Below are 27,966 nucleotides of genomic sequence, written 5' to 3'. Positions count from 1 at the left end.
TACCTGTCGGATGGGGAGGGTGACAGCAGCGCTGGGTTTGCCGATTAAAAATATATCTCAAATTGATCCTCCTCCTCCTCCTCCTCCTCGGCTGCGTTTATTCCCCTCACTCACTGCGTTGCCGCGCCGCTGTGGTTGCGGACTGAACAGACACACACAGTCCGGCGGCCGCCCGCCCGCCGCCGCCGACGACAGCGCGCGCTCCCGACGCGCGCAGACTGGAGGGGCCTGGCGCGCGCACGTCGGCCGAGCCAGGGCAGGGGATTGGCCGCGGTGACCGGCGGGCGCGCGCACGCTACTCTCCTCCCCTCCCCCTCTCCCTCCTCCTCCCCAAGGGCTCGCGCACAGCGTGGGCAAACGGGCATCTCGAGCTGCGGCTCTCAACGGACTTCCCCCCCCCCCCTCCGGGGAGGGGGAGGGGGTAGCAATGGAGGGAGGGCAAATAGGACAGGGACAAACGAGATAAAGGGGCAACAGAACAGAGCAATGAAATGGAGGGAGTTTAAATGGGGGTTTAAAGAAAGACGGGTAATTAATTCAGGGGGGGGGCAATAGGTGGAAATCCTAAAATGAAGGGGCAACATCACAAAGGGGTAATTGTACAGAGGGGGCAATAGAATGGGGAATGAAAATACAGGGGAGAAAATGGAAGGGTCATTGGGGATGGGAAATTCAATAAGGGGGCAGTATGTGGAAATAATAAAATAAAGGGTATTGAATGGGCAATATCATAAAGGGGTAATTGTATTGAGGGGCAATAGAATGAGGGAACAAAATAGAGGGGACAAAATGGGCAATTAATTCAATGAGAGGGGCAATAGGTGGAAATAATAAAATGAAGGCAACAGCACAAAGGGGTAATTTATTGAGGGGGCAAGAGAATGTATTAAAATAGGGGAGAAAATGGAGGGGTCAATGGGGATGGGAAATTCAATAAGGGGGCAGTATGTGGAAATAATAAAATAAAGGGTATTGAATGAGCAATATCATAAAGGGGTAATTGTATTGAGGGGCAAAAGAATGAGGTAATAAAATAGAGGGGGCAAAATGGAGGGGGCAAAGAAAGAAAGAGCAATATAGGAAATGGACAATGGAATCGAGCCATAAAATGGAAGGGGACAAAGACAAGGCGGGCAATGGAAGGAAGCAATAAACTAAAGGGGACTGGGCAACATCCTAAAGGGGCAATTGAATAGAGGGGCAATAGAATTAAGTAATAGAAATGAGGGGAGAAAATGGAGAGTGGGTCAAAGAAAGAGGCCTATCTAATAAAGGGGCAATAGAATGATAATAAAATGGAGGGGTCAAAGAAAGAAGGGCAATGTAATAAAGGGGCAAGAGAGTGGAGTGGCAATAAACGAGGGAGTGAATGGGAGATCAAATAAATAAAATATATGATAGGGTAATAGAGACAAGAGGGGCAATAGAATGACTAAACAAAATAAAGGCAGTAGAATGGAGAGGCATAGAAAGAAGGGTGATATAATAAAGGGGCAATAGAATGGTAATAAAATAGGAGTCTGAACAGAGAGGACAAAGAAAAGGGGAGACCAGAACTAGGGGGCATAGTCTTAGAATAAGAGGGGGCTCTTTTAAAACTGAGATGAGGAGAAACTTCTTCACTCAGAGGGTGGTTAGTCTGTGGAATTCGCTGCCTCAGGGAGCTGTGGAAGCAGGAACGTTAAATAAATTTAAAACGGAAATAGATTGTTTTTTAATAGACAAGTTGAATTAGGGGTTACGGGGAGCGGGCAGGGAAGTGGACATGAGCTATTGTTAGTATAGTATGACCTGAGTAATCTCCTGGACAAGTTTCGATCGCCTAGCTTGGGGTCGGAGAGGAATTTCCCGGATTTTTTCCCCAAATTGGCCTGGGTTTTTATCCGGTTTTTCGCCTCTCCCAGGAGATCACACGGTTCTTTTGGGTGGGAAGAAGGGTGATAGTGGGAAGGGGGTTGGGGTGGGATCAGCCATGATCGTATTGAATGGCGGAGCGGGCTCGAGGGGCCGGTTGGCCTACTCCTGCTCCTATTTTCTTGTGTAATACAACAGGGGCCCAAGCATGGAGGAGTGAGGACAAAGGGCTTTAGAAGGGAAGATAAATAATTAGAAAGGGCTGGAGAAGTGAGGAGGCAATTAAATAAAATGACAAGTGGCAATAGAATGGGGAGATGATAGAATGAAGGGGTAAATGAAGAAGAGAAATTGAATCTAAAGGGAAGGAAAAAAGGCAATGAAGTAAGGAGACAATAAAGTAAGGAGACAATAGGATGGACCAACACGTGGAAAAGGAATAGTTGTGGCAATGAAAAAAAGGGGTGATAGGATGGCAAAGGAATGGAAAATATATATATAATGGAGGACATAGAATAGGTTAACACATTTCAAATTGTTTGTAATCAGTAATAAAATCATATCTAGATCTTGTAATTAATTATATTGGGTGAGGGTTAACTATATGCCCAGGATTCACTCTCCTGCTGTTCAAAGATGCACCAATCACTTCTGCATTGGAGTTCAACTGAAACTTTTGTGCTCAAGTCTCTGCAAAAGGGAAGAAACCCAAAGTTTCAAATTCAAAGGTAAGAATATTACTAACTACACAATTAAGATAAACATATTCTCATTTTCAGAGTTTATTCCTTCTTTCTAAACAGAGAGAAGGAATCATCATCACCAACCCACACACCCCAAGTCCAATCACCAACCCACACACCCCCAAGTCCAATCACCAACCCACACACCCCAAGTCCCACCTGCTGCCCATGATGTTATATCAATGGAAATAGATTTGGGTTGCCCAACTTACAAAGCACAATAAAATCCCTCAAGGAAGCCAGTTTGCAATGAGTACAGTGTAACTATGGCATGATTAACATTCAGTTTCAAGTGCCAAGCTTGCAAAAATAGTTGTGTTTTTCAATAGTTGTGTTCAGTCTTTCCTGTTGGAATTGTTAACATAGTTTTGAGAAAGAAAATGAAAAGCCACTGAAAGTAATACAATTTTCTCTTGAAATATAAGCTGTTCAGTTTTGTTTTCACATGCTCCAAAATATATGACTAAGTAAATTGCACTCATTGCCTTAAAAATGTTGATGGAGATGATTATTGGCTCCAGAACACTAAATGCTAAAGCATACGATACTGCAGCTGCTTTAATGCGTTGAAGCTTGGAGGAACTGAGCAGGCCAAACAACAACTGGGAAGCAAAGGGTTGGCTGACATTTTGGGTTGAGACCATGTATCGTGAACGTTAAAGTACCTTCACCACAGTAACCAAGAATGCCAATGTCAATTTTCATTTGAAAATTTTAGTGGGATGTGGGGATAGTGGGAACAATTTGGAGGAAGAAAACCCCAAGTTGGGAGATTTATAGGGAGATTTAAAGTTATAAATCATTAACAATTAAGCTGCTTCCTAAGATTCATTGTATAAATATTGGCTGGTTGAGCGGACAGCTGTGACTCAAAATCCCATGGGAGACAAAAATCTAAATATTTTCAGGATAATATGTGCATAATAAAGTATTCAGAATTAATAATATGTGCACAATATTTATCACTGTCTAAAGTACATACGGTATATCCAATGTGAAAGTCAAAAAAGTTGGATGGAATGTGAAGAAACTTTATACATTGGTTTTATCCAGAATTCTGCCTGTAAGTGTAGTGGAACAGGTCTTTCAAAAATGAATTGGATAAGCTTTGGGTAGCAATAATCGGTAGGGTAACAAAGAAGGAACAGGAGAATAGAATTGAATACATTTCTCAATAATAGAATAGAATAGTTCCTTTATTGTCATTGTAACATGAGCCATGTACAACGAAATTGTAAAATGTCAGCCAGTCAGTGCACCATTCAAACATTTCTAAAAGCTAACGATACATACAAGGTAAAATATTTTAAAAAAGATAAACAACCTGATGGACTCTTTAGTCTATAAGTCTTTCTTCTTCACCATATATATTCTCTGCATCACAGATACACACAATTTAGCATGAAAGAAGGACAACTCGACCAAGGGTGGATCTTCCTGCCAGCACAAATGGCAGACACATTAATCTACCAATTGTTGAGCCGAGATTATATATCAACCAGAGCAAATAATCAACCTTAAAAGTGACACAAATAAAATCACTGTTTGCTTCTTGGTTAGTTTAGACTGGGGAAAAAGATCAATTATAAGTTGATGTCACTTTGAGTTCTACTACAATTATATTCGTATCAAATCTAGAAATTATCACTCCCTGCTTCTAAGTAGCATTTGTTAAATGCAGGGAAGGAGAATTAAAATTTCAGGTGACATTTTCAACACCATGGACATGACCGGTAATATTACAGTATTTATATTGTCTGCGTTAGTCGCATTTCTTACAAATAACTTCTGTTAAAGGTTCAGTTGCATATAGTTGCTATACATCAAATGCACGTGTCTACTGGGTTATGTGATCGCAACTGCGGAACCACAGTTGATGTTGTCATGCAATTGGACGGGATTCCTCTTGAAACCTCTCCAGTAATTTCCAGATATATGGATTGCGAACTCAAGACACAAGTATGTTAAATTGTCGTATGTATGGGCAACAGAACAATTAAATTCTTATTTGTTGCAGCTTAACAGCCCCATAAACATAATTAGATCAAAATCATCTCACATCTATATAATATGATCTCCACATATAAACAGCCTGCCAACATCTAGATTCCTGTAAATAAGACAAAGACTAGAAAAATTAAATTAATCAAACTAGCACGGGTAGATGCTTTCAGGAGTTAAGGAGGAATAGAATGGGCAAAAGAAACATTATCTTTCAAATCACCATGCTGTACCAGTACAACACAAAACAACAAATGTCATTGCAATTTCTCTCTACGTAGTTTAATTTAGCTGTAGCTGTGAAGCAATGCTAACAGACTGTATAAATCAAATAAAATAAAATAGCTTGTCTACAATGGAATTACATCAAGATACACATAAAGCAGGTTAAGAGAGAAAAACAAGCAAAATGCCATCAAATCATCATTGACATTTTAATTACATGTCTGGTTTGTTTTGTGAAGCCAATCAAGAAATAGCAACAGTTCCAGCGATGTTCAGCTGTGAGCAGCAGAGAAATGCACCCCATTCATTGCCTTTCATATATTAGATATGGATTACCACGTAAAATGAACACACTAAAGCACAATCTAAGGTTTAATTTCTATTTATTGATAGCAACTCTGAAAAACACTGCAGAATTTTTATCAACCTGGCCGCTTCATCTCACAAAATAATTTTAAAATGCTGAAATAACAATTCTCATCCCCTTTGTTATTGAATTTGCTTTTAGATAGGCGCATGGATATGCAGGGAATGGACAAGTATGTTTCTTGTGCAGGCAGATGAGATCAGTTCATCTTGGCATCATGTTCAGAACGGACATTGGGGATCGAAGGTCCTGTTCCTGTGCTGTATTGTTCTATGTAGAGGAAGGGACTGCAGATTCTGGTTTAAACCGAAGAGACACAAAATGTTGGAGTAACTCAGCAGGACAGGCAGCATCTCTGGAGAGAAGGAATGGGGGATATTTCGGGCGAAGACCACAGTCTCCAGACTACAGTCACCCATTCCTTCTCTCCAGAGATGCTGCCTGTCCCACTGAGTTACTCCTGCATTTTGTTTCTATCTTCTGTATTGTTCCATGTTGCATGTTCTTATTCACCTAATTTTCACATATCAACATACTAATTTCAGTGTTCTCACTGTGTCTATTTTTCTAAAGGTCTGTTGGGAAAGGCAGGTCCCACTGTAATGCTAAAGCTATACAGCAAGAACTGCATGTGTAAATTGCTTCGAAGCCGTAGGAAGGTACTTTGTAGAAGTTTTATTACATTGACTTTGTCACCTGAGGGTCTGATAGCACTGAGACTTATTGGTCTCACAGCAGGAAACCTAGATAATTGATCCAGAGCTACATCTGAATCTTGCAATGGTAGCCCGGGAATTAAATAAATCATATCATCATATCATCATATCATATATATACAGCCGGAAACAGGCCTTTTCGGCCCACCAAGTCCGTGCCGCCCAGTGATCCCCGTACATTAACACTATCCTACACCCACTAGGGACAATTTTTACATTTACCCAGCCAATTAACCTACATACCTGTACGTCTTTGGAGTAATCTGTAATTTAAAATGTTAGCATCAATAAAGATGTTTGTTAAGCTACTGGATTGTAATAATAAAAAAGCTGGCCACTAGTATCCTTCAGGTAAGGAAATTTTCCATCCATTTCTTTTCCTGGATTCAACACCATGGCACCCTGCACATTTCTCAGTTTGTTGGCAAATTAGGAGCAGACAACAAATGGCCGACCAAACTGATAACAGTGCGGATGATGCAGAAGATTTTCAATCAGAGCTTTCAATCTCAATCTGTGCTGAATTTATTGATCACAGAAAAAAGATGCATTTATATAGTGCCTTCCCTAATTGTTATGCATCAAATTAAATAAGTATTTTTGAATGGTTATCATTGCAATGTAGGAAATTATAGCAGTCAGTGTTAATTTGAACACATCAAAATTCTCAGAAGGAGCAATGTGTTAACGACCAGATAATCTATTTTTCATGTTTCCAAATACACAGGACAAGATGTTAGAAATCCAAAGTGCCAAATGTGGTGATGGGAGGCTTATGCACTCACCTTTGCTCCTTCGATGTTGAGAAAGGCTAGGCAGACACGTCATTGGGGTTATCAAGTGGGCACCTACTTTCATCGACGTTTCGCTGATTGGACCCACGACGTCTCCAATAGGCTCAGCAGTGCATTCTGGTGTCCCAGAACCACCCCCCTCTGCATCTGCCTAGCCGGCTTATTTGGGAGACCAGATGGGGTATTTCCTCTTCAACCAGAGCCACTGGCTACTCCGCTCTGCCACATGTGATGTTTCCTTGATAGCCTGGCGTAGGGCATGTCCGCTGATCCCCAGGTCCTTCATCAGTCTTGCGTTAGATGTTTATGGATAAACATTGGCCAAGACACTAGGGAGAATCCTGTTCTTCAAAATAGCACAGCAGTGCAGCTGATAATGTTGCTGCCTCGGTATCTCTGGAGAACGGAGTGTAATTCAGAATTTGAGAGTTGTCTGTGTGGAGTTTGCACATTCTCTCCATGACCACAAGTATTCTCTGGTGTTCTCTCTAAAGATTAACTGCCCACTGTAGATTAATTGGCAAGTGTGTAGCTTTTTGGTATAGATAGCAACAAAAATAATCAAAGGGGAGTTGATATGCATGAGAAAAAAGGGGAATGCGACTAGATTGCTCTGCTGAGAGCTAGTGCAGACCTGATGATCTGAATGATCCAACACTGCCAGGCTTTATCCTGCCCTCTCTTCTGGCTTTCCTCCCTTGCCCCCTCCCCCCCATAATTTCTGTGGAGAAGTGTCTCAACTGGAAACACCAACTATCCATGTCCTCCAGATATGCTGCCTGACCCATTGAGTTACTCCAGCACTTCGTGTCTTTTTTTATTTCAAAAGTAATCAATTGGCTCTGTAACATAAGAAAATAACTGCAGATGCTGGTACAAATCGAAGGTATTTATTCACAAAATGCTGGAGTAACTCAGCAGGTCAGGCAGCATCTCAGGAGAGAAGGAATGGGTGACATTTCGGGTCGAGACCCTTCTTCAGACTGAAGACTGAAGAAGGGTCTCGACCCGAAATGTCACCCATTCCTTCTCTCCTGAGATGCTGCCTGACCTGCTGAGTTACTCCAGCATTTTGTGAATAAATACCTTTAATTGGCTCTGTAAAGTCGTTAAAAGTGGCCGAAAAAGGCACATTTTGTTTTTGTAAATAGTTCAAGTCACATTATAAACAGAAAACCAATGCTGTATTTTAGTAATTTATTTATCTACACAAAATTAAGCTTCTCCTCACAGGGTCAATAAATAAAATGTTGACGTGGAATTTTTAACATCCACTTGACACGGCAGATGGGACCTCGGCAAGTGTTTTATTCACAAGATTACACCTTTGACAATGCAGCAATCCTCCCAAAGCAATGCAGCATGGACAGCATCAATTTAGGTCATGTCTTCAGTCCCTGAGATGGATTTGAACATCCCTTTCATCTCAGAGGTGAGAATGTAATCAACTGGGTTATGACTGACAAAATAGGTGTTCTAATTATTGACTTCAGAAGGGAAGCTAACTGACCCAAGAGGGGAAAATTAGAGATGGCTAAAATTTCTGCTTTATTACTTCTGAAGGACCGCACGTGTAGATTTTTATATAGAACTAGCCGGGCGTGGGCCAAACCTCTCCTGCGGGCCCAGCAACCCTCCCCCAACTGACGACACTCACCCACTCCATCTCCCCTCAACCCCACTTAGAACTCCCCCAGGACCGGGGGCGGGCGAGGGGGCAGCGGAAAGGGGAGAGGGAGCCACTCACCCCGGCCCTGGGCGGCCATCGCGGCAACCAGAGTGACACGTGGACCCGTTGTGTGGAAACCTCTCCTGCAGCGGCAGCTCGAGGACGACGGCCATTGCTTTGCAGCGGCGGCGATGCTCCCCCACGTGGGACCCGGAACAGAGACCAATCGGGCGTCGAGCGGGAGGTCAGAGCCAATCAATCGACCCCACTTGAGGGGGGGGGGGGGAGTGCTAGGAGCCAATCAGGTCGTGCCAGACCCCACATGGGGGGGAGGTGGCAGAGCCAATCAAATTTATTAAAGTTTGAAAAGTGATTTTTTAAAGTTTAAAACGTTAATAACAAAAAATATAACAACCATTTGAACCGCAAGCCAATGGTGAGTAAGGTGGGCCTAAAATTGTTGCGCTATCGTGTACCGTTTTGGCTGTATATATAAATAGATATATAGATATATAGATATAGATAGATATAGATATGCCCACTTGTCTATTTGGCCAATATGGTGTTTGTGATCATTGAGAAAATGGACAACATGCTTGATAAAATATGGGTAATATCAGTCCATGGTTGAATAGACTAATGTCATTTTCTGTCTGCTCTTACAAGTGAAATATGTGCACCGAGATAAAATATGGGGCAGTCAATATCCATAAACGATTTTTACAGCAATAACCACCATCTCCATTCAAAGCGATGATGTAGATGTTCCAGCACAAAACTCCGTGTTAAATGGATCAGTACCCACGATTTTCCCCTGAGGAGAGGCTGATTTTTACATGGATAAATCAATTACTAAAACACAGTGTCAGTTTTACTGTTCGCAGTGTGTCTGAACTGTTTAGTAAAAAATAATGTGCAAATTTAGGGCACTTTTAACAATCTCAAGGCTTTCTGATGTCTCGGAGCCAATTAAATACTTTTGAAGGGTGATCAATGTTGTAATGAAGAGGTTTTCATCAGTTTATGCACATTTATATACAGTATATATCTAATCTTTTGGAAAACTGAATCCAGAGAAGGAATAATAATACAAAAGTACATAACAAATATATTTATAATATGAAAGTGTTTCTAATATTTATTACCTTAAGGAATTTTCTGCTCTGAGGAGAGAATTATTATTTTTTTGGTAAATTATTATTATTTTTCAGAATGAAAAGGTCACTGGCTCTGTCATCACTATGGTTCTGGTAATAATACTATTGGGGAGGGAGTTCTAGAACAATGAAGAACCAACGATATGCTTCGAAGTCAGGATGGTGTGCGACTTTGTCATTGGGATGGGACAAGTCTTTGATCATGTTGGCTGCTTTCCCGAGTGAACTGGAGTCAGAGTCAGTTTAGGTTCAAGATTTTTGTCACGTACTGAGGTACAACGAAAAGCTTTGTTTTGCATTCTAAGCAAACAGATCAGATGTACCGTGCATAGATACAATCAGTTCAAACTCAAGAAAGACAACAGAAAGAGCAAAGAATAAGATACAGAGGGCAGAATATAGTTCTCACCATAGATAGACACAAAATGCTGGAGTAACAGGCTGAGATTCTCTAAAGGGTCTTGACCCGAAACGTCACCCGTTCCTTCTCTCCAGAGATGCTGCTCCTCCCACTGAGTTACTCCAACATTTTGTATGTATCTGCAGTTCCTTCCTAAGCATAGTTCTCACCAATGTAGGGCTTTAGCTACTTAGATAAAATCCGATGTCTTTATTGGGGTAGAGGGGAATGGAACAGTACCCGAGCTTATGGAAGGACCATTCAGAGACCTGATAATGGAAGGAAAGAAGCTGTTCCTGAGTCTGGTGGTGTGCACTGTCAAGCTTCTGTACCTTCTGCCGACGGGAGCAGGAAGAAGGAGGAATGACTGGGATGAGACGTCTTTGATCATGTCTGTAGGAAAGAACTGCAGATGCTGGTTTAAATCGAAGATAGACACAAATGCTGGAGTAACTCAGCGGGACAGATAGCATCTCTGGAGAGAAGAAATGGGTGATGTTTCGGGTCGAGGCCCTTCCTCTCGACCCGAAACGTCACCCATTCTTTCTCTCCAGAGATGCTGCTTCTCCCGCTGCGTTACTCCAGCATTTTGTGTCTATCTTTGATCATGTCGGCAGCTTTTGCGAGGCAGTGTGGTGTACATGGAATCAATGGTGGGAAATCTGGTCTATGTGATGGGCTCAGCTACATCCGCAGCTCTCTGCAATTTCTTGCAGTCTAGGACAGAACTATTCCCAAAACCAAGCTGTGATGCAGCCTGACAGTATGCTTTTTATGGTGCATCTGTCACAAGATGTGTAAATGCAATCGGAGTAGCCATGACAAATTGCAACAGTGCGATTGTAGCTTGTACACATTTGGAATAATATGATATGAGAAAGATACTGATAGATGGTTCCCAGAATCCACTGTGTAAAACAGATCTTCTCTTTCTGTTTCAATCTGCAGTTTAAACAACATAGTGGAGCTAACACGTGTCAAGCAATGCAGCCAGGATGGTTCACATGACAAAACCAATGTCTTTCTGTTTTCTGTATTGATCCTTCTAATCCTTGAAAGCCAATGTTAATGGATCATGAAGAAATGCAATATGAACAATCCATCAAACAATGTCCCAGAGTGGTCCAGCATTACTGTGTCAGGGAAAGGGGTGCAGTGAGGTGAATTGGAAATGTTCTGTCCCTCTGTGCAGCGTAGGTTCACTAGGTTGATTCCCGGAATGGCGGGACTGTCGTATGTTGAAAGGCTGGAGCAATTAGGCTTGTATACACTGGAATTTAGAAGGATGAGGGGGGATCTTATTGAAACATATAAGATAATTAGGGGATTGGACACATTAGAGGTAGGAAACATGTTCCCAATGTTGGGGGAGTCCAGAACAAGGGGCCACAGTTTAAGAATAAGGGGTAGGCCATTTAGAACGGAGATGAGGAAGAACTTTTTCAGTCAAAGAGTGGTGAAGGTGTGGAATTTTCTGCCTCAGAAGGCAGTGGAGGCCAGTTCGTTGGATGCTTTCAAGAGAGAGCTGGATAGAGCTCTTAAGGATAGCGGAGTGAGGGGGTATGGGGAGAAGGCAGAAACGGGGTACTGTTTGAGAGTGATCAGCCATGATCGCATTGAATGGCGGTGCTGGCTCGAAGGGCTGAATGGCCTACTCCTGCACCTATTGTCTATTGTCTAATATGTAGAAAAATGTTTTACTTTAATAAATAAACTAAAGTACCTGTAATGTAGCATTCTTCATGTCGTCAGGATGGAATCCCTATTTTTCCCTCACAAAATGTTGTGTTTCAACTGGGTGTCAATGGCCATTTCCATCTTGTGATAAGACATTGAAATTCATGCTATAGCTTCCATTTAATTCTGATTTTTTTGCTAAATATAAACCATACTGTTTGTAAAACCAAACTAAATATTACAGGATAAAAGAGTCTGTCGCCACCATGAAACACTTTAATATAACAATTTAAATCTCTCCCTCTAATTAGTCACTGAATTATTACAGCATAGATGGATTAAGTATGTACTAACTGTATGAAAAAAGCAAACCCCCGCTCTTTCTCCATTGCCCTGCAAATCTTTCTTTCAGTTACCTATCCAGAAACATTTTGAATTTTGCAGTTTAATCTGCATCTACCACTACTTTTGCATTGCATTATAAATCCTAATCAGTATATATTTAAAAAGACTACGTCTCTTTTAGTTATTTTGCCTGTCACTTTTTTTTTTGTCCCTAGGTCTTAATTATTCTGCCAAAGGGAACACTTTAAGAATGTAAGAACTAGGAGCAGTAATAGACCATCTGACCCTTCAAAGCTGATCCACCATTCATCAAGATCAAGGCTCATCTTCAGTCTGAAGAAGGGTCTCGACCCAAACATCAGTTACTTCTGCACTTTGTGTCATCTCCCAGCTCCATTCTTCTGCACTCTCCCTATATCTCTTGTTTCCCTTAATTCCAAACATCCATTGATCTGTTTTGAATGAACTTATTAAGTCACCACAACCCCTTCAAGGCACAGATATGAGTGAAGAAATTTCTCATTTTATGATTAAATGGCCTACCATCTAATAATCTGAGATTGTGTCCTCTTTTTCTAGGTTCCTTAGCTAGAAAACATCCTCCCTGCATCCAGTATATAGAGTCTGTTTCTATCTGCTCTGATATCAGATCATTTCTGTTCCAAGAACAACCAAGGCTATACCACTCTATCTACATAAATTAACTCCATAATGCCTGGGATCAGTCTGGTAAATCTCTTCTGTAAGCAAAAGACAAAGTGCTGGAGAAGCTTAGCAGCATCTGTGGAGATAGACACAAGATGCTGGAGTAACTCAGTGGGTCAGGCAGCATCTCAGGAGAGAAGGAATGGGTGACGTTTCGAGACCCTTCTTCAGACTGGAGGATGGACAAGTGACATTTCAGGTTGAATCCCTTCTTCAGACTCTTCTGTGCCTTCTGCAAAGTTCTAACATCGTTTTCTGAACTATGGTATCCAGATCTTGGCACATACCCTACTTGTGGCTAAACATGTGCTTTATAAAGATTCATCATGTAGAGACAAGGAACTGCAGATGCTGGTTTACAAAAAATTAAGTCACAAAGTGCTGGATTAACTCAACTGCTCAGGTAGCACTTCACATTTTGCCTGGAGAACATGAACAGGTGACTTTTTGGGTCGGGACCCTTCACATATATTTTGATTGCTCCACTGCAAAATCTCCTAAAGTTATGCCAATTTTGAAGAAGTTCTTCCTCCAGTACGAAGCAGGGTTCCATCGCAAAATTTCACCTTGCCATGTGCTCCAGCATTCTGTGTCTTATTATTTTTTATAAGGCTCATCAAGTCTGTCTTGTACTTGCACTCCATACCTCTCTACAATGCCCAGAGTCCATACTCCTTTAAAAAAAAAACTTTTTCAAACTGCCTTGCAGCTTTCAATAAATGATGTACATTTAACCACAGACCTCTCAGTTCTTGCACCACTTGAAGAATTATATCCTCCAGCTTATGTTGTCTTTTCTTCTTCCGACCAAAATTTATCACTTTACATTTTCTCAGCATTAATCTTCATCTACCTGCCTGTCTGCATCTGCTGGAGTCTATTACTATCCTCTTTGCAGTTCACCACCCCTCCAACTTTTACATAATCTGCAAGTTTAGCCTTAATCTTTACACTACCCTTGTAATAGAAACACACTAAGACAAATAAAAAGCAAGCGTGCATTGCACAAGTACATAAATTTATAAAGTAATTCATAATAGAAGGACAATCTCTCTCTCTCTCTGCCATTCTGACTGTGGCACACCACGCACCATGGGAGTGTAGTTTTGCTTAACCTTTCGCACCCGTCTATAAGCGAGTCAAAGGTTAACATGAACTACAACTCCCGGCAGCCTTCTCGGCCGGCGGGTGAGCCGGTTAAAAGACACTGTTGGCAGCTCTACCGCCAACATGAAAGAATCCGCCAAACATTTCGCGCGCGAGTCCAACATCGACAAGAGGTCTGCACGTCAGATTTTAAGACAGTCAACATTTCGGTAAAATATAATCTCTCCGCTAAATAAAATATGTCTTTGACATTTTCGCGGGGATGCGGTTGACAGTTGGAAGTAGTTCCGCTGGTGCGGAGGGAGTTTGCAGCCGCCGCTTGGGTGAAGCGGTGCTGTAGGGTTCCACGCCATTTTGTTCATTTGTGGAACCCCCCCTCTAAGGAGCAGAGTGCAGCCAATAGTTGGAGGGCGGGCGGCTCTCTTTGCAGGTCAGTGTGAGCAGGGGAGTGGGATCCTGCAGACCAATGTCCTTGACTGTCTCGAAACTTTCTCTTTGAAATAAACCACCTCATCCATTCAGAGAGAGAGGTTAAATGGGGCAAAACACCAAATTTCATTTCTCCCCAAAATATAATTCCTGTCTTAAAAGCTGATCAAAGTATTTGTTTGCTCTGACATTACATCTCTACGTTTTATATCTCACTTCTGAACCCTTGCCTTTTTTTATAGCTATGTTTGTGGCTGTCAGTACAAGGCCAGCATTTATAGTCCATCCCCAATTGCCCTCAAGATGGAGGTGGTGATGGTGGTGAATTGATTTCCTGAACTGCTGTGGTTTGTGTGGTGAAGGTGCTTCCACAGTGATGTTGGGCTAGGAGTTTGGGGGTTTAGACCCAGAAACAATGAAGGAACAGAATATGTTCCTTCTTGAAGAAGAATTGTTGTCCTTATTCGCAGGTGCTCGTGGCTTTGCTTAATGGAAGAAAATTATAAACCTTACCTGTGGCAGTTACTGAGTGCGCACCTTGTGGTTGTAGATTATCTAGTAGTTTGATCAGATGAAAGGTGATGCAGAAAGATCAGAGTCAGTAGTGAAAGCCATTGAAGTAGGAGAACAGTCCAATGGAATAGTGACAATCTTTCCATTGTGACTTTAGATTCACTTGACAGAATGATCCCACTCTTGCTTTTTGCCTGCCTTTGAGCCTCAGATTGGTGCAAGTCCATTGCAATGGGATCGCTCTTCCCTTGTTACGAGCATCTCAAGGTAAATTGTGTTGGATTTTTCTGTTAATCTATCTGGAATTGGCCTTTGTGATATGGATCCCGTGCCAAGATACTGTATAAGTAAACAAATTTAAGTGCCCATTTGTCTAGATTTGCTGCAAATTGCGTGCGAATGACTGCACAAAATAATGTCATTGACCAAATTGGCGTTGAGCTGCATGCTTGCCAGATGTGGCGAACTGCATTTTTGATTAACATTAAGATTAATGAAATATACTGTAGGAGTTAACCTTATGATTTCAGTGTTTATGCTGACATGACATATGTTTGTGCATTTGAAGCTTTTTGCTGTTTCTGGTAAAGCATGATGCAAAACAATGTGCAAAGTTTTTTTTGATCATTGTTGGTCCTCAGTTACTAAATTCTGGTGTATGCACATGTGAAATTTATTACTTGAATTATTTCACTGCATGCAAGATATTTGCTCAGATTGATGCATGAAAACTCAAAGGCATTGCTCAGTATGTGTAGTTGGTGTTTTGTAACCCCATGTTCATCACAATGAATACAGATTAATATGCTTGAAATATGAGAAGCTCAAACAAGGTGATTCTAGGTTTTCAAAGTTCTTCAGACCTCTTCTCTGCACAGTAATAACCACATCAAAAGTCAAGTTCACATATTTACAGACACTATGCTTCTTTCCTATTTTAAAATAACTAATTTATGAAGCAGAAACAAGCAATCTACTCTGGGGTAATGCCCAAAGAGAAGATGCTTTATGAATCCTTAATTATCTTTTTTTTTCCAGAGACTCCTTTCAACAAAGTTGTGAAATTAAGCTAAATACAATGTTCCCATCCATCCTTGCCTCTTTCAGCCAATTTCTCCCCAGCAGCCACTATAATTGATCAATCAGTTTTTATCCCCGTCACAACGGACAATATGTTCCACTAACATCTTCTGGGTTTTGCCAAAATATTTCTCAACTTTAATGTGTTGTTTCATAATGGCACCTTCTGGTGACTTATATCCACTCCTGGGGTTATCAACAGCTATCTCAATGTTAAGATCTTCTGATTATCGACCTTGAATTTAATTTTGAAAGTGTTTGAGTTTAGTTTGGAGATATAGCACAGAAATGGTCTCTTCGGCCCACCAAGTCCACACTGACCATTAATCATCCATTCACACTAATTCTATGTTGTCCCATTTTCTCATTCACTCCCTTAGGGGGAATTACGGAGGCCAATTAACCTGCAAATCGGCATGCGTTTTCAAAGTTTTAGACAAACAGCCATGTACTGAATGATTGCAATAGTAGAAGATTTTCCCACCAGAGCAACTATTAATACACTATGCTCAATGTTATGGGCTCAGTGAAAGAGCCCTGCCAATGCTTCGATCACTGTTCTACGTACAGTGATCATCAAAAGGTTATGCGTCAACTGAAATTCCTGCATACTTTTTGGATGCTGTTTATATAGATGTATAGTGCACTCTCAGCTATCCAGCATCAATGAGGAATGTGAGGTGCGGGTTGCATGAGAGTTTCTCCAAAATTCACGCAGCAATATTCTATGCATAAATTTCCCAAATCTGTCATTCCCTTCCCCTTTTAAATGGCAATTTTTGATAACGCATTTCCATATTTTAAGGTTAAATAATATAAATGTAAAATGCAGCAAAAATTAATCAAATGAATGACAAAACTCACCACCACATGAACTGTCAAATCTTCAAAGTGGATATAGACTGATAAGCAACAACTGCATTGACCTTGTCTATAAATAGAAATAAACTGAAAATGTCTTTGTATACTTATTTTGCATGACATGTGAAACAAGCTCACTTTGAGCTTATTTTCAGTTAATATAATATAATATGCAGATGCAGGAATCTTGAGCAAAACATGGAACTCGGCAGGTCGGGCAGCATCTGTGGAAGGAATGGACAGGCCATTTTTGGGATCTGAAGAAGTGTCCCAACCCTGAATGTTGTCTGTCCATTCCCTCCACTGATGCTGTCTGACCTGCTGAGTTCCTCCAGCACTTTGTATTTTGCTCAAGATTCCAGCATCTGCAGTTCATTTTGTCTTTAAGTTCTCTCTCCCTTTATTCACCATTTCCATTCCCCCCACATTAGTTACTAGATCATCAACCTCCCCAATCTGGCTTCCACCTTCCCACTTTCCACACATCTAACCTTCTGGGTCTCTTCTCCTTTGTCCTACCCTTCCTAGTCTCTCCCATACCTAGGTCCATCTGCCCATCATCCCTCCTTTACCTGGTACCACTTACCACTTTCCAAATTTGGAAGTCAATTTGCTGACAACTTAAAAGTATTTGGTTCTACATCTGCCAACCAGGTCATCATCTTGCCTTTGTGTATGGCCTTATTGCGAGCATTTTCACTGTCATATTTTCAAATAAGGGAAGGGATATCACCCCACAAGGCCACCTGAGTGACAAGGAGATAGACATAAAATGCCGGAGAGAAGAAATGGATGATGTTTCGGGTCGAGACCCTTCTTCAGGGGACTTTGTTTAAAGAGAGTTGCAAAGTCTAATGAGTATGACACTATTAAAGGTTAAGACACTGAGAATGGATGTAGAATTTTTCCACAGATTTATTTTGTGTATATTTTTAAATTCTGAATGTAGTTTATTTTTTGGGGGGGAGGGGGATCTTTTTGCCCTCACTCCTCCACAGACATTGTTCAACATGCAGTTTGTTTTTTGCTTCAGATTCCATTATCTGCAGTTTTGTATCTCTATCTTTCTTAGCTAGTTTTGCAATGTGTTCGTTATCTGGTCTTGCCATGTATGATTAAAGAAGGAAGGCTACTGAAATGCCAATACCATAAGAAAACAATTGGAAAACTCGACAGTCACTAATTGTCTCTTCTGAATTGTGTTGCGTTACGGACCGAGTTTTCATAGTCCTTTGATGCTGTGGTCAAATGATTATGCAGCTTTGTCGATGCTTTGTTTAGTGAAATGGAAATGGAAGTAAATTTGCTGACAATGTACAAGTATTTGGTTCTATATCTACCAACCAGGTCATCATCTTGCCTTATTGCGATCATTTTCACTGTCACAGTTGCCCTAAAAAAAAAATCGACGTATTACTTTAAAAGTTCCTGAGCTGTTGTTGCTCCTGCGATTTCCAATATATTGGTCTGAGACTGGACTGTCATTTGTTACAGTCTTTCACTTTCCCTGTTATTAGGTTTGTCTTGATAGAAAAATTCGCAAATGCTGCTTTTCTTTCCCCTTGAGTCCACATCTCAGACTTGCCGCAATTAATCACAAGCTTTTCAGTCTCTCTATCAGCACAGTCGTGTGATCGCTTGACTGTCCTCAACGTCATTGTCACTTTCAATAGCTGTGTGTTTTTGCTATTGCATCCTTGTCACCAGCATGTTATGTGGACTCTCTCAGTTCTTAACCTCTTCAAAGCTCATTACAGACTGTACAGTGATAAAAGTGATATAAGCTCAAACAAGGGTGTCTGTCGTGTGTCGAAAGTTTGCCTTGTATAGCTTCTGCACATTAGAATACTTGTGATATTAAGTCATAAACGATGGCACTTATTTTAAATATACTGTGAGCATATAATTGAGGTGTTCAAAGTGAATCCCATTTTGTCAGGTGGGATGATCATAGATGGGGCAACTTGGTTGGTATGGACAATTTGGGCCGAAAGGCATGATTCTAAGCTTTATGACTGACAAAATTACAAAAATAATTTGGAAATGTACAGGGATTTTTATTTTTAATAAAACCTAAATGGTATTATGTGGAATGGATTTCGTGCAGAGGTGAAGAGACCATAAACCTGGTGGTTCAAGAAGAAATAGGACAGATTGTTGTTAGAGATTAGGATTCGATGTGCAGGAAGGAACTGCAGATGATGGTTTACATTGAGCACAGACAAAATGCTGGAGTAACTCAGTGGGACAGGCAGCATCTCTGGAGAGAAGGAATGGGTGACCTTTTGGGTCGAGACCCTTCAGACTGAGAGTCAGGGGTGAGGGGAACGAGAGATATGGAAGGGTAAGGTGTGATAATGACAGATCAATGCAGACGATGAAGGAAACGTAGAATGGTTTCTTGATATCAGCAAAGACATCAGCAAGGTTTCCTAGAATATGCAAAAGCTCTGTACTTGAAAGTTGCTGGTTATTTTTTGCCATATAAAATAAGTTTAAAAAATAATATTTTCAGTTACTGTCATCTTAATTTTTAATGAAGTGTAAGTTTTATTTGGAGTTTCCCTGTGAACTATCACTGAATGCCTAGGCTATTTGATGATGACTCTTTGGGTGGAAGTGTTGTTTGAGCCATGAAGACCAAATTCAGTCATTTTTTCCCCAGATTAGTGAATCATACTACGATGACAATCTGTTGAGAACATAACACTCTGGCTGAATAATTTTCAATCTTTTTGGCAGTTGTGCCTATTTCCACTGCTAGAGCCACATTGATAGAGTGGGCAAGTTATGTTAAAACTATTTTGACCCACTATAAATGCATCCGATCAGCACATGATGTGTTAGTTTAATGATGCCATCTGCACTAGGCGCCAATGGCTATACTGCTGGAATCCAAATGACCAAATAATGATTGTAGAAAATTGTGTATCAAACTGCACATATTCGCTGAAACTGGCTGTCATTGTACATCTTCGCAAACAATAGCTTACATTTGTGTCAATTAAGTTATTGTATTGTTAACAACCTTCAGAACAATGATAGCAGTCCTTGTCTCTGCCTCCTCGTTTCAGGAACAAGTCAGAGAATTCCTGAGACTGCAGATTACATTGCTGGAAAGCATCAGAATGGCTGATCAGAATTGCAGTGGGTTCTGACCTTCACTTGGCTGCTTGCATTATTGTATGTTACAATATCCTCTGCATTTCTGTAAGGCTACTCATTTCATTGCCCTTGAGTGAAGTGTTGGATATTTCATCTTTTTTGCACCTGCTGAGATCTCGACTCGTGTGTCCTATTTAGCCTGTAGGTTATTTATGCATATGTTGTAATAAAAAATAGGCTCTAATGGATTATACGAAAGTAAAGAAGGTTGGCGTTCCTTCTTAATGAGGGCGAAAGAGCATGTACTGGCCTTAAAATAACCAAATATATGGGTATGTGCAGAGATTTAAATTTGCTGAGCATTTAAGGAGAACACAGATGTGTCCTTAATGTTATGGAAAAATGGGTGAGCACAAGTCCCCACCTTCAGTTCCTTAAGTAATTATTGGGGGTGTAGATTTAATGTGCCCCTGCTTTTTTCCATTTACCTCGTCCCCTCATGTACGTCCCTACACAAATATTTATCTGAGATTCTTTGAAGAAGTTGCAAGAGGAGAGGTTGGTTGGGACAGGATTCTTTGAACAAAGGAGGTTGTGGAAAGTCATAAAAATGTTTAATATCCCGAAGCTACTGGTAATAAATTTTCATCCTGATTACTAACTGTTGGACATACCTATAGCAAAACTGATAGAACAATTGGAGAGAGATTGAGGTGAAGTGTTTGCATTCAAAGAGGTGGGAAATCAGGAACTCGTTGCCTGAAAGAGCAGAAGGCAGATGCAAACGGGGAAGGTTCCTGAATGAGGACTTTGCGCCACAATCTATAGACTGAATGCTAAGAAGTGGAAGTTGTCAAATTAAATCTATTTTTTGATGTTCTTGAGCCAACGAGCTCTGTGTCGTAAACTTGAATATTTACAGACAAGAGTCTCCATAGAGCAGGAGCAGCAATTGATGCAGCTTCAATCTTTACAGATGCAGTTTTTCATCATTGCCAGATTAAAAGCTGATCTTGCCACCATCTAATCTGGTCGTTTTATATTATTTGATATTATTTACTTAACTGTTACAACACGAAAGGAAATTATCCTATCACTGCCAGGCTTTGTCCCACCTCCACTTTTCCAGCTTTCTCCCCCTCACTGCGACTTGTCTAAAGAAAGGTCCTGACACAAAGCGTCACTTATTCACGTTCTCCAGACATGCTGTCTGACCCGCTGAGTTCCACCAGCACTTTGTGTTTTGCTCAAGATTCCAACATCTGCAGTTCCTCGTTACTTCATTGTGCCAATTGGCACCACAACTGCTCCCAATAAACAAATCCCACCAGTCCAATTTTCCCTATTTCCCCATAACATTAACACATTCTCACATTCCCTTTTTTTTTGCCATTTGCCAACTCTTAATAATTGGTAATTACCAGTTAAGCTACTAGCAAGTCTTTTGACATGTGGGAAGAGACCTCACTACCTTGTAGAAACCCTTGTGGTTGTGGAGAAAACATGCAAGCTTTGCACATCGTAGCCAAAGTCAGGTTCGTACCCGAGTCCCAGGAGCTGTGTGGCAGCAATTGCTGCAATGCTGTCCCACACTGTTGAAAATAAATTCCACAGGGGATGAAATTCTTAAGTTGTTTCTGGATGTACAATATTGATGGAAAGCTACAAGAATAAATGTGATTTTTCTCCATTGGAGCCTTTTTCACTCAGAATACAGTGTCTGCGATCAAAAATCTTGCAGAATTAAAAAGCATTCTGGTGACCCTAGATTTTAGAAATGAAGCATTTGGAAATAATCCAAAACTGCTACGACGGGTCCAATGAATTTGCAGATTAATCAGCCTATTGAGTAAGTACAGTTGTTAAACATTGATACCATTAAACCTTGCATGTTTAAGAAAAGATTCCGAGTTTTTGGCCGAATGCCAGCTCATTGTCTGACGTTTTGTTGAATGAACAGCAGCTTGAGTTAGATCATGTTTCTAAATAATGAACACGAGTTACCCAATGAGTACAGTGGAGATCAGTACCACATTTATTCACACCAGATATTTAGTGACTTTCTCTTGGATTACCTGGACTGACTGAATTTGATTGTAATCTATCATGGTTGAATTTCATTTGAGATCACTGAAAAATTGATGGGATATGCAAGTTAACATTCAGCACTGTTGAAGAACAGAGAGGAGCAACTAATTTTTCTATCGCTGCAGCGGCTTCTTTGGGGCCACAAGAAAGATTCAGACACCTACTTTGGTTCTTTCTTAAGCTTATTTATTTTGAATGTATTCTACCAGTTTCTGATATGGAAATTCTAGGTTCATGAAGATCAGTGGCCCGGAAGAAAAATATTTCAGAAATTGCAATTAATTTCATAGACATGAAGTTGTGCTATCGTTATTAAAGATTTTAACGTAGAGATTCCGGTGCACCCTCAGTGGTTGGGAAGCAAGGAGGATACATCAAGGGTTAAAGGTCTAGGACAAGTGAAAGGTGTGTCAATCCTAGATGGCATTGGGCTGAACAGGTTGTCGGGGCTTTGTGTCATATTCTGGAAAATAAATAACTTTTGAGATCTATAGAGCTGAAGTTGAATAGAAACATTCTCGACATTCAAAGACCAACATCGTTTGGTGCAAATTTAGGTTGATATATCAAATGAATTTCTGTGTGTCTTCTCGAACTTTGGGTTATCCCAAAGGACTTTGCAGCCAATGCAGTACTTTAGAAACAAATGAACTGTTGCATGCAGGAAATTGAACAGTCAGACTGGACTAGGAATGTTCGTAACGGCGCAGTCTGATAATCAGCACACTGTGATGTTGCTTGAGGCATAAATATTGGCCAAGTCACCAGGGCCATAGCTGTACTTTTTTTGCATGCTCTGGAGCTTTTGTTTCTGCCTGGGAGACTCAATACGATCTTGGTTTAATATCTTGCCCATCGCGATCTTGCTCACTTAACTAGCTTGTCTCTAACCCCTTGATATCTTTACATCCACTTTACAATTCTCATTTCCATTGAGTTTCGTGCCAACAGTAAACCTTGGAATATTACTTTTGGTCGTCTTGGCTAAATTATTGATACAGAATGTGAATTATTGGGTAGGCCACTGGCATATCAAGACACTGGAAAAATACCAACATCACTGCAAAAAAAATACTCCAACTCCACCAAAGTCAGTGTCCTTTCCCAGGCCAACATCCCATTAATGAGGGTAGACACAAAAAGCTGGAGTAACACGGCGGGCCAGGCAGCATCTCTGGAGAAAAGGAATAGGTGACGTTTCTAGTCAAGACTCTTCGTCAGACCGAATTAATTCAGTCCCCAGTTATGCTCAATTGGTGACAATGGGCAAGAAAATCAATTTTTAAAATTAAATTCCACCCCTTTCTCATCTACTCAATTAGATAAGTCAAACATTTTTTTCCTTTCCACAAGTTCATACTAACTTTGCTCACTCATTATTATATTCCGAATATCACATCCTTTATTTTTATTTCCAACATTTTTGTAACCACCCATGTCAGACAAGCAGACTGGGAGTTACTTGTGTTTTTTCTCTCTGTCGCCACTTCTGTTTGATTACTGACTTGCAACTTGACAGATGTTCAAAATCTATGTCTCGTTTGGGACTATTATTTTCAGGGCGGCACATTGGCATAGCGATAGAGCTGGTGCCTCACATCGCCAAAGACCCAGGTTTGATCCTGACTGCTGGTGTAGTGTGTACGGAGTTTGTACATTATCCCTGTGATCGTGTAGATTTCCTCTGTCCACATTCCACATACGTGTGTTTATAGGTTAATTGGTTTCTCTAAATTGCCCCTGGTGTGTAGGTTGCACAAGAGGGGTAACGTAGAATGAATGTACGGGTAATTGATGGTCGGCGTGGATTTGGTGGACCAGAGTCTGTTTCCACGCTGTATCTCTAAACTAAACTGATCACTCCTGGAATGGATCAGTCTGAAGAAGGGTCTCGACCCGAAAGGTCACCCATTCCTTCTCTCCAGAGATGCTGCCTGTCCCGCTGAGTTACTCCAGCATTTTGTGTCAATCTTCGATTTCAACCAGCATCTGCAGTTCTTTCCTACACTCCTGGAATGGTGATGGGTGTGCTATACTTGATCATGACACACTGCAATATGCATTAAAACTATTTGTCACAAATTATTTGCAAGAAATGCTTGAGTGGACCATGGAAAAGAACAACATGTGTTGGTTAAAAGACACAGAGTGCTAGTGTAACTCAGTGGGTCAGGTAGCATCCCTGGAAAACATGGGTAGGTGATGTTTTGGGTCAGGACCCTTCATCCGCTCTTTCGGGTATGAAGATGGGTCCCGACCCAAAACATCACCTATCTGTGTTCTCCAGGGATGTTGCCTGACCCGCTGAGTAATTCCACCATTTTGTGTCTTTCTTTGGTAACCAGCATCTGCAGTTCCTTGTTTCTACACTTTATCATGGATCATCTACAACAAATGCTTGAGTGGACCACGGAAAAGAACAGCATGTACTTGTTGGTCTGCTAGCCTTCAAATGTTCCCTGTTCAGGCCTAAAAGGAAATAATTTTTTCTTTAATGCTTTCTGCATCCTTTCAGAACATCCCAAAGTGTTTTCCAATCAATTTAGTAGTTAGAAATTTTGGTCCCATCATTGTGCCTTATTTGGTCCCTTGGCCAATATTTTTGTGTGGCGTGTGTTAGTTAAAATATATGTGTTACTTTTTCCCATGTATGTTGTTTACAGAGCACTCCACATATTCTGTTCTGCCGTTCCAAGTAAGAATGTCATGTTCTGTTTGTGACGTTTGATAATACAACATTCTTCACTGGGTAGCAATTTGCACTCGGCAAACTCAGTCAAACATCTATGGGATACCAGCCAGGTAATCTGATTTTTCAAAATCAGATCAGATTAACTTGACCACCAAGAAGAATTTCTGTGCTCTTTTTAGAAATATATATGTGATGCTTTCCCTCTACCCCAGAGAGAATGTGGGTCCTTCACTTAATGTCTTGACTTAAAGATGACACCTTTGCAGGTCCAATTTCCTTATTAATGCACTGGGAACATCAGCGTAGATTTTAGTGCTCGAGTCTTGGACAGGATTTGAATTCGTGACTATCTGACTCAGAATTGAATGTAATCAACTGAGCCCAAATTAGAAAGTCAGAACTCTGTTATTCTTGGGAGTTGTTCTTACCAAGACTGATAAATTTTAGAACTTTTCGAAAGATTTTCTGAGTTTTGCTCACTGGCTCCTATTTTCTCCCCCCCGGCTACAGTGATAACTTGCTATCTTTTTTTGCCTTCACTTTTGTGATAGATGTCATGTCATTTTAGTTTAATTGATGGGATCTGGCCCACCACCCATAGTTACTGCTTGCCTACACCTGCCTGAGCCAGATGCGAAAACATTTTGAGTTGATCCTCAGGAACCTAGATGATGTTTGGTGAGGTGTAGCACAGCATTTGTGGTGGAGTGCGATGCACTTGAAAACCATTGATATTTTTTAACTGGGGACAAAGATGTCGTACTTTGCCTCCTATTATGGCTTTGTAAACAGATTAGAAATATCTCTGATAGTTGATTGAAAGTTACAGAATGGAAACGGACCATGCAGCTGACCGAGTTCACGCCGACCATCGATCATCTGTTCGCGCTTGTTCTATGTTATCCCACTTTCGCAAACACTTAGGGCAAGTCCCTAAACACTTGGGGAAATTTATAGAGGTCAATTAACCTACAATCGCGCATGTCATTTTTGGGACCTGTAAGAAAAACAGTACCTGGAGGAAACCCACACAGTCACGGTGAGACCGTGCAAACTCCACTCAAACAGCACCAGAGGTTGAGATCGAGCGCGGGTGTGTGGCACTACCGGCTACACCACTTTGCTGCCCTGTTAAGAAATGTGAGGAAAAACAGTTGTTATCCAGTCCGATGGATTAATGTTTATTGCATCATTGTTTAACTGTAAAGAGTGGAATAAATTTAAAATAATTCACATCAGAAAATAATTAAAGCATAAAATATATATTTTTAAATATTGACACAAATAATTATTATTTCCAAATTTCAGTCCAGGAATACTCATTTAAATGAATGAACACTCTATCTCATGCTAAGTCTGACAGAATTGGAGTGGGGGATGGTCAGATGATACGATGGGGAATTCCAAAGGAAATTTCCACTGTTAAACTATGTGAACGTGCACTGGTATCAGTAACTCCAGCGCATCACATACTGGGACTTAGTTACCTGAGGATTTGCCATTCTGCAAGGACAAATGGGGCCATTTTTGTTACTTGGCAAATCGAACCCCCAAGAACGAAGAAGAATGCAAAAAAGTATTGAACACTGCCCAGTCCATCATGGGTACTGACCTCCCCACCATCGAAGGGATCTACAGGAGTCGCTGCCTCAAAATGGCAGCTCGCATCATCAAAGACCCACGCCACCCTGGCCACACACTCATTTCACTCCTGCCAATGGGAAGAGGTACTGGGCCATGAAAATGTAGAGCTTCTTCCCATACAAGCATCAGGCTAATAAACATTGCAACCTCCAAATTAGCTCCCAACTGCAGGTAGATAATTTTTTGTCTTTACACTTATTATTTTATTTAAGTAGACACTTCCGCATGCACACACACAAACCTTTTAGTTCATTATGGTTCACAGAGTGCTATCTTTACATATCTGTTGTGTGGCTGCAAGTAAGAATTTCTTTGTTCTGTTTTGGGACATATGACAATAAAACATTCTTGACTCTTGCTATCTCTCCTTTCTTTTTCCTCCATCCTCCTAACTCTGACCTGTTTGAAATGTTTTCGAAGAGCCATTCCTGTTGTTTTTTTCCTAAAATTGTTGACTTCTTTGCTCGTGTTGGGGGCAAGGGTTAGAGCATTCTCTTCCTCAAATCAAAAGTTTCAGTGAGCAGTAAAGTTAGAGGTTATGGGGGTATAATGGGAACACAATGAGTTGCGTGAATCATAAAATTTAATGGACAAAGCAATGGGAAAAGAAGATAATGTGCAAGTTTTCAGTTTATGAAAAACATCTGGGAAAGAATTGGTTCTTTTGATAAAGGCAACAAAACAGTCTCTAGTCACTAATAGAGCTAAAAATAAAACTCAAATGACCAGAAACATTCCTGAGGTACATTTGCAAACTTGGCTGTGCTTTCTTTAATGTTCATTATCAGCCTGAATCACTAAATTATTGCCCAATATCCAGAAGGCTGTTCCCATGTAGCTTCAGTGTTCACTGTATCGTATTTGGTTGCTCATTACTGTTGGGCTGTTAAAGCTGTATAATTACATAATAGCCATGCTGGGACTGTTTAATAACCTTTGTTATACTCCATTATGGATGGTGCACAAATTGAATTTGTTTTATTTTTAAAGCGAAATGCCTGTGAAAGGCTTGCAAAAGTCATTGTGCAAGTGCAATTTTGTTTATATGCAAGGAATTTTGCCGTAGGTTTTTAATCTTAATGCTCAGTCACAGAATAATGGCTAACTGATAATAGCATCCAAGAAGCAATGTTGAGCAATTGTTTTGCAAAATTCTTCCCATTATGAAAATGATATTTGCACATTAACCAAGATAATGAACATCACTTTATAAAATGGCTGCATGAATGGGGCGACACAGTGGCGGAGCTGGTGAAGCTGCTGCCTCATTGCACCAGAAACTTGGTTTCGATCTTGACTTTGGATGCTGTCATTGTGGAGTTTGCACATCAGATTCATAGAATCGTACAGCACAGAAACAGGCCCTTTGGCCCATCTTGCCCATGCCGACCAAGATGCCCCATCGACGCTGGTCCCACCTGTCTGTGTTTGGCACATATCCCACTAAATCTTTCCTATCCATCTCACTGTCCAAATGTCATTCAAATATTATTATTATACTTGCCTCAACTATCTCCCCTGGCAGCTTGTTCCACATGCCCACCACCCTCTGTGTGAAAATGTTTCCCCTCGGCTTCCGATTAAATCTTGCCCCTCTTACCTTCAACAGATGTCATCCTCTTTTTGATTCACCTACCCTGGGTAAATGGCTCTCAGCAATCACCCTATCCTCCTCATGATTTTATACACCTCTATAAGATCACCCCCCCCCGGCCTCCTTTGCTCCAAGGAATAAAGCCTTGGCCTGGCTAACCACTCTCTCCAGCTCAGGCCCTCAAGTCATGGCAACATCCT

The 27,966-nt window shown here is 40.9% G+C and overlaps 2 protein-coding genes across 4 annotated transcripts in view; one reads left to right on the top strand and one right to left on the bottom strand.

Moving 5' to 3' along the window:
- Positions 1–196, bottom strand: part of peak1 (pseudopodium-enriched atypical kinase 1) — a 129,582-nt gene extending 129,386 nt beyond the window's left edge. Inside the window, exon 1 of the mRNA XM_078429978.1 lies at positions 4–196. The gene's annotated coding sequence lies outside the window, so the exon portion shown is untranslated. The remainder of the gene's footprint in view (positions 1–3) is intronic.
- Positions 197–14,078: 13,882 nt separating this feature from the next.
- The window catches only part of hmg20a (high mobility group 20A), a 70,586-nt gene continuing 56,698 nt past the window's right edge, over positions 14,079–27,966 (top strand). For all 3 annotated transcript variants that reach the window (XM_078429979.1, XM_078429980.1, XM_078429981.1), the window contains exon 1: positions 14,079–14,190. The gene's annotated coding sequence lies outside the window, so the exon portion shown is untranslated. The remainder of the gene's footprint in view (positions 14,191–27,966) is intronic.

This window comes from Rhinoraja longicauda, chromosome 38 (genome assembly GCF_053455715.1).
Source record: "Rhinoraja longicauda isolate Sanriku21f chromosome 38, sRhiLon1.1, whole genome shotgun sequence".
Lineage (NCBI taxonomy): Eukaryota > Metazoa > Chordata > Chondrichthyes > Rajiformes > Arhynchobatidae > Rhinoraja > Rhinoraja longicauda.
This window is presented reverse-complemented; position numbering and strand designations above follow the sequence as displayed.